The sequence below is a fragment of the Babylonia areolata genome, chromosome 28 (assembly GCF_041734735.1).
Source record: "Babylonia areolata isolate BAREFJ2019XMU chromosome 28, ASM4173473v1, whole genome shotgun sequence".
NCBI lineage: Eukaryota > Metazoa > Mollusca > Gastropoda > Neogastropoda > Buccinidae > Babylonia > Babylonia areolata.
This window is the reverse complement of record NC_134903.1, coordinates 21,700,165-21,717,542: the sequence shown is the minus strand read 5'-3', so window position 1 is coordinate 21,717,542 and position 17,378 is coordinate 21,700,165.

The window sequence follows — 17,378 nt, the reverse complement described above, 5'->3', positions numbered from 1 at the left end:
TCAGCTGGCTGCTAACAACACAAGCTAAAAGCTGAGCTATAGCAGACACGTTTTCCGCAACTAACACCTGAGTCTTCAATGACTCACTCATAATGTGTGACGCCATTCCTGGTTTGAATGCAAAGCCCATTCTAAACCTATTCTCTAAACATCTATTAAATCAAGTCTCTGTCGTTCACTGTAATATTATATTTGTAGTGCTTACACACACACTTTAATCAGTCAGAAGCATACTTCATTTCAGTTTAGCTGTTCGTCAGTGTAAAGATTTCAACTGATGCTAAGCTTCAATCAGTGTTGCTGTATGTCACTGGCTGAGCTCTAATCTGTGCTTCTGATACACCGCATTTAATTAATATCTCTTTTGTCAGATCAGTAAATTACAAGTATCATATACTAGCAGAATTGTCATAATTCCATCTTTAAATCTATTCTATTTGTGTTTGTCTAAGTTAAACTGATTTAACGCAGTTTGTAATATTCAGCAACAAGCTCACTAAAACTGACCCTTTTCAGGTGACTTAAATTAAGATTATAAATTCATCTTAAATAATCAACACTTCATTTTATATTCATTATAAAGTAGGTACTGAGCTCTTTCTTTTGTGACCTATCTGACGTAAATCAGTTCAGGAATCATTTAGAAATCTATCACTGAACACCTTGTAACAAACACATCAGATTTTGCCTGATTGGGGACCTTTTGTTTCACGGGCCATGCTAGCATTGGTGCAGTTTGCTTTACTTGCATAAAGAGACGGAGTGGGTGATCACTGGTCATTTTCCACCTGGCCAGTCACTGGCTAGAGCCTGCTCTCTCTCTCTCTCACTTGCTGTGTCGTACACAATGTGTGTGTGTGTGTGTGTGTGTGTGTGTGTGTGTGTGTGTGTGTGTGTGTGTGTGTGTGTGTGTGTGTGTGTGTGTTGTCCCAGAGGCCAACATCTTGCTATGTATCACTGTAAGAACTCAATTTAAAATGTGCTAATGATTTGTAAATTGAATTCTTTGACACAGTACTTGTGTTCATATGAGTATGTTGATATTACTTGGTTCAGTTATTGCTTTGACACGTAGTCACAGCTCCACTATCATTGATCTAGAAAATCGCCATGTCGTCATCTGCTTGAAGCAGTATTCCATTTCATTCTTTTCAACGTCACAGTCAGTGACATCTCTGGACACTGATAGTTTGTTCAAGAATGTACTAGGGAATGACGCGTTCTTTCTCATTTGCTGTCACTGATAAAGGTTAGGTTACTGCTTCAGTGGTGGAGATTCAAATGTTGAGCACAAGCTTAGCTATGTTGATATTAAATTTTGGCTTTGATGCAACGGATAACGTGTGTAGGTTCATTCACCATTTAATGGTTAAGCCATGATGGTTCTTCCAATCTTTGTATTGAGTGCTAACTATCTAGTCTCTCAGCTTGTCAGTATTTTATCAAAGCCACCAATTCTGTTATCTTGTTTATTATTCATGTATTATTTCACATGGTGATGTCAGTTGTACTGCTACAGTGTGCTTAGTCAGGACTCTAAATTGTGTGTAGTATTCTGTTGTGATTACAAGATAGTGTTGGATTAATATCAGTTATTGGTTAAAACCACAGTCTGTTAATTGTAATTTAGTTATCATGCTCTTTCCTATAAGGCTTACTTCAGTATAGTGCAAAATGATAACAGATTCATTTGAGTTATTTTGACACGGTATAAGCTTTACCTAATCTATACTGTCAGTGTACTTTCACTAAATTAGCTTAGCATACCTGGGCAGTACACTCTCTCGCACAGTTGTCATCGACGACGAGGTGAATTCCCCACTCGCTAAAGCCAGTGCTGCCTTTGGCAGACTCCATAAGAATATTTGGAACAGGAGAGGCATCACCCTGGAGACAAAGCTCAAAGTATACAAGGCCATAGTTCTCACCACACTACTCTATGGATGTGAATCATGGACGGTCTACAAACGCCATGCCAAAAAGCTTAACCACTTCCACACCATCAGCCTTAGAAAACTTCTCAGCATAAAGTGGCAAGAGAAGATCCCTGACACAGAGGTGCTCACTCGTGCAAACTTGCCCAGCATCTACACCATCTTGATGCAGGCCCAGCTGTGCTGGGCAGGCCATGTAGTTTGCATGCCAGACCACCAGCTCCCCAAGAAACTGCTGTTTGGGAGCTGAATGCAATGGACAGACCAAAGTGGCGTTCAGCTGTCCACAAATGCACCAAATCCTGTGAGGCCAACAGAATTGCTGCAGCAGAGCTACGCAGACAGGCCAGGAAAAGCAGTGCCAGCAAGTCCCCAACAGCCGCCACCATCCCCTGTCCACACTGCGTCAGAACCTTCCGGGAATGGATTGGCCTGACCAGTCATCTGTGCACCCACAGAGCTCAACCCACCCACCCCCAGGATGGCTAGATGGTCCTCGTCGATCCCGACGGACAAACCACACAAATTAGCTTAGCTTCGATCACTTTAACTGCACTATTTAAATGTATTTGAAATGTCATTTGATGTCAGTGTTTGGTCTTCACACATATTCATTATTTTATCTTATGTTGTTGCTTATCCCAAACCGAGTGGTAGTCCTTCCATGTAACATGTATACATGTGCTTTACTGTTCACATGTGCTGACATGTTGTGCTTAATGACATTTGTTTGTTGTGTCTTATCAGTGCACTGTTTTCTCTACTCTCTTTATTTTCTTCTCTTCTTTTCTTTTATCTTTTCATAAATATTGTAAATAAAACAATAGAAAACCATTTTGTGACTGGCCTCTACATGTTCCTGGCCTGCACGGGGATTCTTTTCTATCCTTTAATTCAGTAAATCATCAATAATTCTTTTGTACCGGCCCCTTTAATATAATACACTACTCGGCTACACACACACACACACACACATACACAGACACACACACACACACACACACACTCTGGCATAAACTTTTAGTCACATATTTGTTTTTTTATTCGTTATTGTTGTTTAATAGCTGAATTGACGTTGGAATTGAAGCTGCATTTTGTTCTGTTTCTTTTAAATTTTGGAACGCAGAAGTCTTTTGCCTGAATTTTAGATTTAATAATAATTTGCCAGCAAATGGCTGCTGACGCTTGAAATGCATGTGACTTTCTGTCGTACTCTGACAATGTACAGTTCACTCAAGTTGTCCTGTATTACACCACGAGATACGTCAGTGTCAATGAAAATGGTCTGCAGTAATTCTCTCACTCTCTCTCCCTCTGTGTGTGTGAGTGTGTGTGTGTGTGTGTGTGTGTGTGTGCGTGGAGCAGTTTGTTTATTTATTGCTGGACGTGGGCATTGCCATCAAGACTGGGTAATGCCGTTTGAGTCGATCTGGACACGTCACCTCGACCTCGGCCAATCCAGTTTCTGAAGACTTTGCCGCCCTTCTGTATTGTATTGGATTGCATTGCATTTTATTTATTGTCTTGTATTGTACTGTGTTGTATTGTATTGCATTTTTCATTGCATTGTATTTCTTTTTCGTCACAACATTTTTCTCAGTGCGGAATTCGGGCTGCTCTGTCCGGGGAGAGCGTGTTGCCACAGCATAGCGTCACCCATATTTTTCCTTTTCTTTTTTTTCTGTCTGAAAGTGTATTCGTTTTACTATCAAATTGAATTTTTGAAACAGAATTTTCCCAAGGATAACCTATGTGTTGCCGTGGATTCTTTTACGTGTGCTAAATGCACACGGGACCTCGCTTTATCCTCTCATCCAAACGACCAGTACCCAGAGCACCACTAAAGGGGAAAGGAGAAGAAATGCTCATCCGTACTCTAGTGGAGAGGGGGAGCAAAAATTTCCGGTCCACGTCGGAACTCGAACCTGTGTCACCTGCTTCCTGGTCGTGCACATTACCACTGGGCCACCACCCCACCCTTGTGGGTGAATTCCCTCAGGGTCTGGGTCGTTTTGACTTCGTCTCGCACTCAGGCTCCAGTGTACTCACTTGGATACCCTGGACTATAACTGGAAACGTCTTGTGCATCCGTAGATGTTGAATGTCTGTTGAGGAGCAAGGTGGCAGAATGGTTAAGACACTTATCTGCCAATACAGTGTCCATGAGGGTCTGGGTTCGAATCCTACTCTCGCCTTTTCTCCCAAGTTTAACTGGAAAATCAAAATGAGTCGTCTAGTCATTCGGACGAGACGACAAACCGAGGTTCCGTGTGGAGCAGGCACTTGACACACTGGAAAAGGACCCATGGCAACAAGAGTGTTGTCCTCTGGGAACATTCTGCAAAATAAATGCGCTCTGATAGATACACAAATATATATGCATGCACTCAAGACCTGACAAGCCCGCTTGGTTATACTGCTGTCAGGTGTAGCGCATATGGATTTGTCCGAACACAGTGACGACTCCTGGAGAAACTGAAATTGAAATTGTTGAGTGAATGTGAGTGTGTGGTCATCGTTTTTTGTTCTTGTTTGTTTGTTGTTGTTGTTGTTGTTGTTGTTTTTGGGGTGGGGGGAGGAGTGGGGGTTGTTGTTGTTATCTTGGGGGCAGGGGTGGGGTGGATGGGGTGGGGGTTGATGGTCTGCTGCCTGTTTCTCTGTTGGAGTTCTTTGTTTGTGATGAGCTCTGACCATTAGATGGTCCGAATCTGTCACAGACAGGAGCTGATGTCAGAATCGACATTGATGTCAAATAGTCACAGCTTGGTATGGATGCTAAGGTTCAGACACACTCGCGCACGCGCGTGCGCGAGCGCGCGCACACACACACACACACACACACACAGTGGGTTCAGATGCATCTACCTGAAACGAATGATGTCCGCTCAATGACAGCTTCCAGTCGGCTCTACACAGACAGCCAGCCTGTTGTGGAAATGACTCCGTATTTGTTAAGACCTTAGAGCTTGGTCTCTGACCGAGGATAGGCGCTATATAAGTATCCATATCCATCCATCCATCTGTTCCAGCCTTTCCTCGACCCTGATCCCCTTCCCCCTCTCCCCCACACTGATCACTGTGAAGATAACACGAAGCCATCCACAAGGGACAATTCCACAGTGCCGCGTGTACACATTTTAACTGTTAACTCGCTCCTAATTGCTTACTTAGGTTATTGTGAATGTGTTTTGGAGTGTCAGAGTTGTCGCGTTTAGGGTATGTACTTGTTTGTCTTGTAAAATTTGCTTTTATACAATCAATGATTGTGCTTCATGACTGTTATATTATTCTTGAAAAGTCTCTATTTCATTGCATATGTTTATTCAATTATTTTCGAGTCTTGGATCTTAGAGTGCATAAAGCTTGCTAATAACAAGAGAGGCAAGGCCTTCAAGACTCACTTGTAATACACTTAAAAAAACAAAAGCTAATCGTTAAAATGTATTCTGTATTTGTTATTATAAAGCTTCGGGTTAAAAAAAGAAAAAAGAAAAAAAAAAGTCCTGAAGGCAGATTCGAGCACCGCGTGTTCGGGTGAGAAAAGACTGTCTTACCCAATACACTATCGTGGCTCCTTTACTGACGCTCAAAAATTTGATATTTAAACATGCTTTTTTTAAGGGTGATAAATCGATTGCGGTATTCGCAGTGAGAACGCTCTTTAAATCATATTATTCTAGTGTATCTTGGGCATTCAAAAAATCTTTAAGGGCAATTAAACATTCTTTTTAAGTCTGCGGTAAAGGAGACGTGGCTATCGCCGCAATCACACTGCAACATTTAGCCGTTGTCTCTGGATCTAGATAGATGTACAGGTTCAGTTACACCCGCCGGGAATGTACGACACGGTCGATTCAATTTCTCTTTTATGTTCATTCTAGTTTTATAGTTTTAAAGTTGATATAAAAATTGAGTATTTTGTTAAACTAATAACAAGTACTTCTAAACGTCGTATGAAGTAGAAAAGAACTTCATTTTGAGAGAAGACAAGACTGGAAATTTTTACGTTTCATTTAGGGTATTAACTCTCATGGTTTATTATTTTAAACTGTGAATTCCGACTGATTTTGTCGATATCTTTATGGCAGTTTAGTGCATAATCCAGACAGTGATGAGGCGTTCACAAATCTTTCTTTGAATAAGTATTTAACGGTCTCCTTCTTCACCTGTCTATCACATGTTATCGTGAATTGTCGATTGAATATAGGATCGCTCAAAAATGCCCGTTCAGGGCAGGCCAACAACTTGAAACAAAATGGCGTCCTTTGCTTTCGCGAGGAATATGAGCATGCACTTTGAATATGTATAAATATGTGTACGCAATTGATTTTTGCCCATGACCTTCAGGGCTCAGCCAATAGATCTATAAAGTCCACTCGTAGTATTGATTTTAGTATTTTCCGAAAAAGACCACTTGGGCGGATGAACATAGTGAAAGCCCTGTACACTGAGAGTAAAACACACAAGCTTTTTATGTATTGAGTATAATTTCAAAATGTAATGTTTAAGATGAGAAAGATCAGTTTAAAGCAAATTATCCCCCCTAGCATTAACTACGGATTAATTTCCCTTCTTCACTATCTGCACCAAAGACATGCACCAGAAATATAACTTCCATGCTTAGCAAAAGAAGTTCCTGTTTGAACAAAAAATGATAAAAATGACTGCTCTTGATGTTGTGTCAGAATATCAGATCAAAGTGCCAAGTTTAGAGAATAAAAAAAATATAAATATGACAGTAAATTCAGTTTGCATATCATTTGGCTTCTTTAAAAATAAAATTGTGCCCATCCCAGAGGTGCAATATTGTTTTGAACAAGATGACTAGAAAGAACTAAATTTTTCCTATTTTATGCCAAATTTGGTGTCAACTGACATAGTATTTGTAGAGAAAATGGCAATGTTAAAGTTTACCACGGACACACACACACACACACACACACACACACACACACACACACACACACACACACAGACAACCAAACACTGGGTTTAAACATACTTTGTTTTCACAAGTGAGTTAAAAATTGTCATTGTTGTTGTTGTTATTATTATCATCATTATTACCAATATCATGATGAAGATGATTAGTGTAGTTGTTGCTCAGTTGGTGGTGCTCAGTGGTGCTTGTTCTGAGTCAGTATATGCTGGACACCACTTAGTGAGCCCTGCACTGATAACAACCGTTGTCTGATCCTGGAGCCTGGCTAAACGTCATTCCCAGAATGAAGATCATCATGCCCTGCCAACACAACTCTGTGTGTCTGCCAACATCAGAGGCTTGGAATGGAACTCAGCAAGGCATGGTGATGGGGGGGGGGGGGGGGGGGGAGGGAGAGGCATGGAATGAAAGGAACATAGTTTCAGTTTAATTTTCTCAAGGAGGGTTCACTGCGCTCGGACGAAACCATTATACGCTACACTACACCAGATGCCTGACAACAGCATAACCCAACGTGCTTGTAAGGCCTTGAGTACATGCACAGAATAGAATAGAATAGAATTCAAAACTCATGTATGTTCACATCTTAACTTCTAGCTATGATGACATCCGTCACATATTCAGTATGTACATGTGTCAGCACAGGACTTTATATAAGATTTTTTTGTTGTCTTGTTCATCGATATCTGTGTTGTATTGTGACATGTTCCAAATAAAATACTGTTTAAACCAATAGAATAGAATAGAATAGGATACTTTTTATTGTCATAAAGCCTTAAAGTTGATAAGACACAATGAAACATAATCATGAGCATATTAAGAAGAGAAAGATTCGTGAACAAATTTCGCCAGCCTTGGCTGTAATTCTGTCAGAAGGATCAATTCACTAGGCTTTGCATTTGGACGACTCGTCCCCAGAAAGAAAAGATCTGAGCACATCATTCCTATTTTGCAACATCTCCATTGGCTCCCTGTCTCACACAGAATAAAGTATAAGATCAGCACTCTATGTTAAAAATGTATTCACAAATCTGCCCCTTCCTATCTTTGTGGCTGCCTTCACCTCTACACTCCTCGCTCTCCATGATCGGCTTCGGATCCACTCTGTTTACGAATACCCAGATTCAAACACCCACTGTTGGACGCCATTCTTTCTCTTTCTCTGGACCTTGCATTTGGAATGAACTTCTTCTTTCGCTTCGTCAGGTCTCTGCACTCAGCTCTTTCAAGTCTGGCCTTAAAATCCACCTCTTCACAAGATAGCCTCCCTCCCCTGCCTCTTCCTTGTCTTCAGTTTCTTCAGTTTTAGAATTATACATGCGTGTGAATGACTGGTGTGAAAGCGCTTAGATTTATCTCTGCACAAGATTCAGCACTATATAAATACTATCATTATTATTATTATATATCGATTAGGAATCTGTGTCTGTAAGTATTGCATTTTACACAATTGATTGTCTTAAAGGTGAATCTCATCTTCTAAACTGTTACAGGTATCACACAGTCTTTGCATATATATTTGGGTACCTATCAGGGTGGATTCTTCTACAGAATTTCGCCAGATGACAACACTTTTTGTTGCCATAGGTCCTTTTTCAATGCGCCAAATGTGTGCTGCACACGGGACCTCAGTTTATGGTCTCATCCGAATGACCAGACACTCACTCTGTTGTTCCAGCCAAACTTTGAAGAAAGGGCGAGAGCGGGATCCGAACCTAGGCCCTCACGGACACTATTAGCAGATAAGCGTCTTAGCCACTCTGCCACCTTTTTCTTGAGGAACATATGAACTGTGATTGAGATTATAGCAGAGAACGAGTTACCATAAAACTTTAGACAATGTTTTTTAATTTTTAAATGTTTATTTATTTATTTTTTAAACCCATTTATGTTTACACATTCCTTTTGTTTAAAACATAAGGATAACAACTGGGTGGGTGCTCTAAGCCACCAGTAAGAGACTTCTATGTCAGTGTCCTTGTTTTGTTTGTGTGGAAATCAGAATATACACCATTGACTACCACCAAAGTGATTCAGCAGCAGTGCAGGGTCTCCTCAACTGTGTGGTCTCATGGTGACCTAACAATGACAGTTCTCTACCAGCGCTGAAACTAGTGACTTCACGGGCCCACGTGTGGCTGTGTGGGGGAGATTTGGGATCAGTGGCACGGTGGTAATGTCGCTGAAACAGAACATAAAATGGGGCGGGGAAACCGGCACGACAAACTCGTGCTGGTTGAAAAGATTGTGACTGGACTGATAACTCAGTGAGCAAGGTACAGCACTCTGCAGGAAATTACTGTGAAGCCCATGTGGAGAGACACGACCATCAGTCTCAGAACAAAGCTGAAGCCGCTAGATGCACTTCTCTCTGTTTTCTTGCAGGCATGTGAGTCCTGGACTCTTACAGCAGAGCTTCAGAGAAAAATCCAAACAGTGGAAATGAGATGCTTCAAGAGACTTCTTGGCATCTCCTACAAAGACAACATAACAAATAAGTAAGATAAACCGTAACTGCCAAATAATGTTCTCAAAAAAGGGAAGGTGTTCGCTTTCAGCAGCAAATTGCTCGGGCGTGACACAGGGTCCACTGCTACCCATCTTCCCTTTGAGTGACATACAGGTGTATTCAATGATTATTTTACACAAAGCGCCAATGTCATCTGCCATGTTACTGATCACGTCTCTTCGTTAAATGGCAGCTTAACATCAATGGCTCTGTGTAGCCTGCATTCTACAACTGAGAGGAAACAGTGGCTGTGTTTTGGAGATCTGGGGTGAGCTGCTTGGTGGTAACATTGTTGTGGAAAGTGTGTGGAAAGAGTGTGGAAAACAGTGCAACAGAAAGCAGCTTTGTGTTTTTGTCAACTGGTTCTTCTCTATGATAAACAAACGAACAAATAAATGAATAACAGACAGGTTAAAAAAAATTGTAGATTCTGTCCATCTTGTGAGAGTCTGTACAGTTCTTCAGCAACTTGGCAGATTTTGACTTTTTCCTTCACTTTCACGATGCAGTCATTGCAACCAAGTGTTGACAACACAGTATGATTTTTTCCATTGCATGAGAGGTTAAGTGTGATCTGTGGTCAGAAGCAACAACACCTGCCCCTTGACTGGAAGTTTTGTTCTTCTGACTTATGATACACCCTGTGTTTTACACGACTATGTATCTTGTGTAAAAGAGACCGTCCAAGAAATACGTGGCGCTGTGACCAGAAGGCAGACATGAAGAGGACATACCACACCTTGGGACAGCTAGAGCAACTGGGCACAGGACCTGGATGGCTGGAGAGTGCTTGTTGGTGACCTGTGTCCCAGACGGGGCAACAGACGTAGGTGAGGTGAGGTGTGGTGACTTCTGTAACTCTCCTCCAACAATGTTAATGTTCTTGGCAGTAAATGCTGTTCACTGTTAGGTTTCTACCTCCTTTGCACACAGCTGCTTGAGAATGTGTTGTGTCCCCTGATGACATGGACTCTTGACACTGGAGAATAGGAACGAACCACGTCTACTGCCACACGAGAATGAAAAAAAAAAGATGGCATGAGAGGCTTGATGCACAACTAAGTTCAGCACGATTTAGCACTGGAGGACTGACTATTAAAAAAAAAAAATCAACAAAAGTAGCGTAGTGGACGGACGGCTGGGAGGACGTGGGTTTGAATCTCAGTGGAGATGGGGAGGGGTTTCAGCCCGTGGCCAGCTCCTACCCAGAGTTGAGTGTGCTATGGGCTTAAATGGGAAGACTGGGACCACACGGTCGAGTGCCATCCACTTCATGGGTGCGTCTTTGGGTGTGTTGCTCTAGTTTCCTTACCAACACTGCAAAGTGTCTGTGTCTCTCAGGTTTGGTTAGCGCTGGGATATCATTATGTCGATACCCCTTCACTTCCGTGGTTGGGGTGAGTTCTTTCAAGGTCTTCAATGTCGGCAGATTCATCGGGGACTGTCGTTGGAGGGACGTGATGCCGGTCTTCGCTCTGGAGGGGACGATCACTCATTCTTCTCCACGACTAGGCCATTATTATCGTCAGTAGGGGGCCTAGTAGTTTCTGTTCTTAGTACGTAATCTCAGAACAGACACCACTGAAAACCAGCTAAGTGACTCAGGAGCAGTCTCCTCTGGCGTGGGCCTCATGACGACCTGATATCGACTGTTCCGTCTGGACGCTGAGACTGCGACAGACAAACCCAGGTGTGGCCATGTATGGGGACTTGGAATGGGCAGTGTGGGAGTAATGCCAGTAAAACGGTGTAGATGATGGGGCAGCAAAAAAGAAAAAAAAAAGATCACAACAGAAAAAGACTACGGGCGATAGGAAGCACATCCTTATAGCCCCACCAGAGGAACATGACGGGATGAGGAAAGGCACACGGCACATGGGACACAAACATGGGCATGGTTTGGAGGGGCAACTGTGCCAACAAGTAAAAATGGCTGGGACGGATTGTGGTAACCATCAATCAAACGAAAATGTCATACCAGTGACACCCTTCCTAAACCTTTCAACTCTGCAAGTGGCACTGAAGTATCTTCTAAAATTGTTATTGGCTGGACAGTTAGCTTCTGACTGCACAGCAGACTGACTGCCAGGCTGACTGACGTGCTCACTGAGTGAGATACTGACTGTCTATCTGTTTGAGTGACCTTTCCACACAGTTTTCAGTATATGGCATACCTCTTGGTCCAGAGTATCGAATCATCTGTCGAAAATAGGAGACAGAAACTGCACTGATGTCGTTTTCTATTTGTCTCTGCTTACTATGTCACAGAGCAAAGAGTCCTGAACAAGGTCAGCACCAACATCACGACGCTCAGAGCCATATGTCCAGGTATAGACTACTTTATCAGTCAAAATAAAACAGACCACACACTCCTACAGGCGAATGTTTCATACTGTGGTGAGAGGAACAGGCCATTCTACTTGGATGGAGTTGTGTTTGGTGTGTGTGATGATTCCACGTCTTTCTGCAGGATGCGAGACAGAGTTCCACCAGATACAGTTGTCCAGATTCATTTCCAACGCTTGTCATATTGGTGTGATACTGGTTACTGGAAAACATACATGACGTACTATGGTGGTCATTTCAAAGTGATGTGCATGTATCACAGCCTTAAAGAACTATTTATTCAGTCAGATAAACACTACTTTTCTATGGATCATAGCAACAGTCCCTTAATCAACCTAACCATTGTGGAAATGAAACAGTATGCATTTATCAAGAAACATATAATGGAACATACTGGATATCTGATAACACCAAATGGGAGAAGAAACAAGCCTGTGATCAGTACAGAGCTGAAGGGACACAAGGATCACGTTATCATGATCAGTGTACAGCAGTTATACGATCCTTATCATTATAAGCAGAAACCGCACCTATTACTGAACTACCGAAAAACAAATGCTACTCAACAAAGTGTACAGAACTGGTACATTGACCAGTTCCCACACGCTAAGGTCTTTTTCACATCTTACCTGTACCTTCAGCTTCGTGTTGCCAAATATGATCAGAATATCAAACTATATTTTTCTACACTTTCTCCAGGTACACAGCCGCATAAGTTGCCAAGAAATTTGTATAATTGTTCTGTGAGCAGTTATTCTGAATTCCAGGATCACCTTGACTGTAACCTGAGGACAGAGTGTGAAAGTGGCCAGGATGAAACAGAACACTGTCCCTTCAGTAGTTCTGACTGTCATGGTCTGGTGGCTTCACATAACAAATGTTTCAAACTCGTCACAGAAGGTAGTAGAAACACTCATCAGTGGTGGCATGTCAAATGCAGAAGTGGGAGTGGAAAACTGGCTTCCATAAAGACAAGAGAGGAGCGCGAACACCTTTTACATATTTTCAAATACTTTTTCGAATTTAGTTTGTGTTTAGGATATGTAACAGGCTGGCACACAGTACCCTTTATATACAGCAAATTTCCAAAATGGTCTGACGGCACATTGATCTACAACATGAACCACATAAGAGTAAAGCGTCCATACCAACCTTCAAGGACGATCCAGAGTGCGGACTTTCCTTCAATGCTAATTTCCTCCCACAAAAAACTTGGAACACTATTCTGTTACCAATCACTGTGTGAAATACACCCAACATCGCTCAGACATGTCCCCTCCACACCGATTATTGTTGAAGTACAGTCACCACAGTCCGTCTTTACAAAAACACGCCAGGTTCTGTTTATCTGTCCGGGTGGACAACTTCTTTCACACGCATTTTTGTTTTCTGACCTCCAAAATAACTGTGGAAATGCAAAGAACTTACCACCTCACATACAAAAGAACGTGAGTCACATGCAGAATTACAGCATGACTACCCCTTGGATGACTGTTAAAGAAACTCATGGCACGTTCAGATGTGATGAAGATATTACAAGACTACATTACACTTTTGTGTGTAACTTCATACAAGACTGTGCAGACAACAGTGATGAGTCTTTCTGTGAAAGTCCGACGTGTAATGGCTTCCTGTGTTTAAACGCTCAGTGTGTATTGCACAGTCAACGTTGCAATGAATATTCTGACTGTCTGGATGATTCTGATGAGGTCAATTGTCCAGCACAAAAAACTCTACATTCCCCATTCAGAGAGAAGCTCAAGAGGCAACGATTCCACATTATCCTGGATGGTACAGGATACTTCACCCAGAAGGAGATGAAAGACGAAGACACTTGTTCCGACACTCATTATCGTTGTACAGCTGAGTGGTTGCACTGTCTTCCAATCTACACTCGATGCAATGGGTTTTCTGACTGTGTTTATGGGGAAGATGAACTAGCCTGTGAGGCAGTAGCTTGTCCTTTCCTCTACCAATGTAGACATTCCAAAATTTGTGTGCATGAATACCATCTGTGTGATGGCTGGGGTCAGTGTCCACAGCAGGATGATGAACTATTGTGTGACATGACCTGTCCTCATGGTTGTTTGTGTCAAGGTTATTCTTTTTGGTGTGATAAAAAGTTCCCCATTTATTTCTACTATTCACTACGCCACGTGGATGCCACTGGGTCAGGAATGACATTGACTGATTTAACGAAAAATGCAAATCTTGTTTATCTGAGTCTATCATTTTGTTCCTTGCATAATGTGTCAGGTGTGAAGCTCACCAATTTGCAGTCCCTCAGTCTTGCCAACAACTATCTAAGATCGCTTGATATGACTGTTTTTCTCTGGTTGCCTAGTTTGAGAACACTATCCTTGACAAATAACCCTCTACAGGAAATGACAAGCAAACGTTTAAAGCACATTCATTTCTCACTGAGAAGTGTGGATATATCGAACACACATCTTAATTTACTTAACAGCGAAGTGTCTGTTTACTTACCATGTGTGAAATATGTAAATATGTCCTTTTCTGCTATGAAAACCATTGGAGTTACAGGCTTTAAAAGCATGCCTGATCTGACTGAACTGGATATAAGAAAGAATCCATTGATAAACTTTCCTTTGGATTTGTTCTCAAGGGGATATCATTTGAAAGTTATCTTCTCAACAGATTATAGGATTTGCTGTGATAATATACTTCCTGAACAAACGAGGAAAACAAAATGTTTAGCGCCTCAAGTTGTACTTCCTTCATGCCGAACATTGATTCCATCAGAATTGCAGACACACCTCTTCTGGACTGTGTGTGTTTTTGCTGTTTTTGGAAATTTGGTTTGCTTTCTATCTTCATTTAGTGTCAATGGACTATTTGGAAAAGATTTTCTAATGGCCTTTGCCCATCTAAATTTTGCTGATATATTTATGGGAAGTCATCTTGGCATTGTCTTAGTTGCAAATAACCTGTTTCATGGAGAATACATCCAGTTTGAAAAGACATGGACCGAAAGTGTGACATGTAAGGTGAATGGTTTTCTTTTCCTTCTGTCCAGTGAGGTGTCCGTTTTGATCATCTTGTTCATCAGTCTGAATCATCTGTTTGTTCTTTATTTTAAAAATAGCTTGTGCACGTTTGATAAGAGTTTAATTGCTTTAACCTGTATGATAATTTGGTTCTTGGGAATCTCATTGGCTACAATACCATTTCTTCCTGGACTGGCACACTGGGGCCTCTCTGGTCAGTCTGGTCTTTGTCGTCTGGCTTTATTTCAACGTTACAGGTCTCATCAAGAGTTCCGGTGGTTCACTGTTACTGTAGTAATCAACTTCATCATTAGCATAATCATTGTAGCTGTCCAAGTGGTCATCTGCAAATGGACACCAAAATTCAGAATTACACTGGACCCAGTACAGAGGCCAGTTTATTCCTCAGTCCACCTGATGAGAAAAGTGACTGTCATGGCTGCTGTTTGGTGGATTTCAATTGGCCTGGTTACAGTGATGTCAGCAGGTGGTGTCACTGTTTCAGACAAGATCCGTGGAATCCTGGTTGTGTTCATGTCACCTCTCAACGCTGCCCTGAACCCACTGTTTTACATGTGGACTGTGGTGACACAGCGACGAGGGAAAGCACAAGAGGAAAGATTGCTAAAAGTGTTAAAATCACGATTGGAACGGTTGAAAAAGAAGGCTTTGTGAAATACGTGAATTGGACATAGATGTCAAATCAATTAATTGTTCCTGCACCTCACACGAATGAAATATCTAAATATGCATTTTCAGCTTAAACTGTCAACCAAATGCGAAGAACCAATATAGCATTGTGAGAGGAGGTTGTTGTGTTGGCTAGTCATCACTTCGGTGACACACACACACACACACACACTCCTGTTTATTTTCTTGTTTTTTGATTCATCTGCTAGGTATATCTGCTGTAATTCTTGGTTCAGATTGATAATAATAATAATAACAATATTCATATTGCGCTGAATTTTGTGCAGCGACAAATCTAAGCGCTTTCACAGTAGTCATTCACACGCATGCATAACTCTAAAACTTAAAAAACTGGAGACAAGGAAGAGGCAGGGGAGGGAGGCTGTCTTGGGAAGATTGCGGTATTCGAGGTGATAATGTCGTTTAAATGATATTGGTCTGGTATATCTCGATTATTTAAGAAATTATTTAAAGTCCGCGGAAAAAAGGAGACGTTGCTATCGAGGAGATTCTAAATGATTCTTGTTTCTCTCTCTCTATTTATGTCAAATCATTCTTGTACACCAGACATTCACACACTAATGAACACTTCTCTCTTCATCTTATAATCTCTGTCAATTTTCAATGCATCATTCTTAATTTTGGATGTTATGTATATGATAGGATATTTTTCATTCCCTCCATAAACAACAAAAAATAAGAGTGCTGAAAGAGTGATGTTCATTTGTCATATGAATTTAAAACAGATGGTTTAAAAACATCTATCCATGCAAACTACATACATATCCATCCACTCACCAATCCAATCATCCCTGTTCCACTATCATATATTTCAGTTACTTCAGGTAAGAGGGTGAGGGTAAGGTGGGTGGGAGCGGGGGATATGTATCACTGCGTGTGGGCGATTCCATACATGCTACACACATCTGCTGAGACACTGGGATAAAGCGAAAAAGGCACATGAGCGAACATGTATAGTGGGTGCTCCGAGTGCATACACGTCACATAATGTGCTGCTCTGCTCTCACTTGAAAGTAACTGACAACAATATGGCGACAGGACAAACTGCCAGCAACATTTCTCTTGGTGTCTTTTGGAATTAGGTACACAACGCCACAACGCCCTGAACCCGACTAGATAGTTGACACAGGAGGAAATAGGTGCTAAGTATGGAATGTCATTTGGAGACATGACGTATTTTGGCTGTTGCAGACGTCATCATGTAATACGTCATCTGTCTTACATTGGTTGCCTTGGCGGCCGCCCAGAGTCACCGCCACAACTTTGACTACAACAGCCCTCAGGGTAAGAACAGCACTACTGCTGATAATCACTGCCATCATCTTCATCTGACTTTGGTCGAAAGTAATCAAAACAAAAGCACAACAACAACTACCACAACAACTACTACTACGAAGAAGAACACAATTATCTGTCGTGGTATCACACACACACACACACACACACACACACACAGTGCCATTGACCAACCTGGGGTGGCACATCAAACTCAAGGTTGGACCACAAGAGCTTACCTGGTGTATCGACACTGGAGCTGAAGTTTCTGTGATGCCAGAACACATCTACAAGCCAGCCTTTGCCTGTGGGACTCTACACCCAGCTGACTGCACTCTTCTTCGACCTAGTAACCAGCATCTCGATGTCAAAGGTTTTTCTTACATCATGCTCCATCACCGCCAAAGAAGCATTCAAGAAAAAGTGTATGTCGTGAAAAGCTCCAAACTGCTGTTGGGTATGCCTGCCATTCACAAACTAGGACTGATCCATGACATTCCTGGTGCATTGTCAGTACATGCCATTCGAACACTGAAAGCCAGTCAGCAGTTTCCCAAGACCCAAGCACAGATCAAGTTCACATCTTCAGAGGATGTAAAGCGACGTTACCCCAAGCTGTAAACTAGAGTGGGAGCAGAACATTGAGGTGGAGG